Source organism: Aplysia californica, unplaced genomic scaffold, assembly GCF_000002075.1.
Source record: "Aplysia californica isolate F4 #8 unplaced genomic scaffold, AplCal3.0 scaffold00292, whole genome shotgun sequence".
Lineage (NCBI taxonomy): Eukaryota > Metazoa > Mollusca > Gastropoda > Aplysiida > Aplysiidae > Aplysia > Aplysia californica.
Window position 1 is genome coordinate 847,250 of NW_004797562.1, and position 1,429 is coordinate 848,678.

A 1,429-nucleotide genomic window follows, 5' to 3' on the forward strand; every position below is an offset into this window, starting at 1 on the left:
CAGGAGATGTTTTGTCTCAATACAGGAGATGTTTTGTCTCAATACAGGAGATGTTTTGTCTCAATACAGGAGATGTTTTGTCTCAATACAGACGATGTTTTGTCTCAATACAGGAGATGTTTTGTCTCAATACAGGCGAGATACGGGGTTCTGATTTCTTCTTATCCTTGGTTTTCCTCCCGTTAGGAGAACGGGATAGTTGAAATAGAGTAAGAGTTTAAGAGTTTTACTGTAACAACAGGCAAGTTTGATGGAAAGAGAGGCAGAGGCAGACAGAGGGAAGAGATACTGGACAAGTTGACAACATGGCTGGGAGCAGCAAGAACAACAGACACCATTGCTGCATCGAAAGACAGATGGAAGTGGAGGTCCATGATCGCCCACGCCAGTCGGCAAGGCACCGGATGATGATAATGATGAGTTTTACGGCACTTGAACTAGAAATAGGTTATATATGGGCCTTAAATTATCGGTGTTCCTGGATAGTAACATACAAAGAAAAGAAGGAGGAGAGATAAGGACGGTAGATGTTTGATAGGAAAAAAGGAGGAGAGATAAGGACGATAGATGTTTGATAGGAAAAAAGGAGGAGAGATAAGGACGATAGATGTTTGATAGGAAAAAAGGAGGAGAGATAAGGACGTGCTTCTCTTTACTGACACTATATGACCGTTATTGTGTCGATGTGTGTCTCTTTACTGACACTATATGACCGTTATTGTGTCTCTTTACTGACACTATATGACCGTTATTGTGTCTCTTTACTGACACTCTATGACCGTTATTGTGTCTCTTTACAGACACTATATGACCGTTATTGTGTCTCTTTACAGACACTATATGACCGTTATTGTGTCTCTTTACAGACACTATATGACCGTTATTGTGTCTCTATACTGACACTATATGACCGTTATTGTGTCTCTTTACTGACACTATATGACCGTTATTGTGTCCATGTGTCTCTCTTTACTGACACTATATGACCGTTATTGTGTCCATGTGTCTCTCTTTACTGACACTATATGACCGTTATTGTGTCCATGTGTGTCTCTTTACTGACACTATATGACCGTTATTGTGTCCATGTGTGTCTCTTTACTGACACTATATGACCGTTATTGTGTCTCTTTACTGACACTATGTGACCGTTATTGTGTCAATGTGTGTCTCTTTACTGACACTATGTGACCGTTATTGTGTCAATGTGTGTCTCTTTACTGACACTATGTGACCGTTATTGTGACCATGTGTGTCTCTTTACTCACACTATATGACCGTTATTGTGTCAATGTGTGTCTCTTTACTCACGCTATATGACCGTTATTGTGTCAATGTGTATCTCTTTATTCACACTATATGACCGTTATTGTGTCAATGTGTGTCTCTTTACTCACACTATATGACCGTTATTGTGTCATGTGTGTCT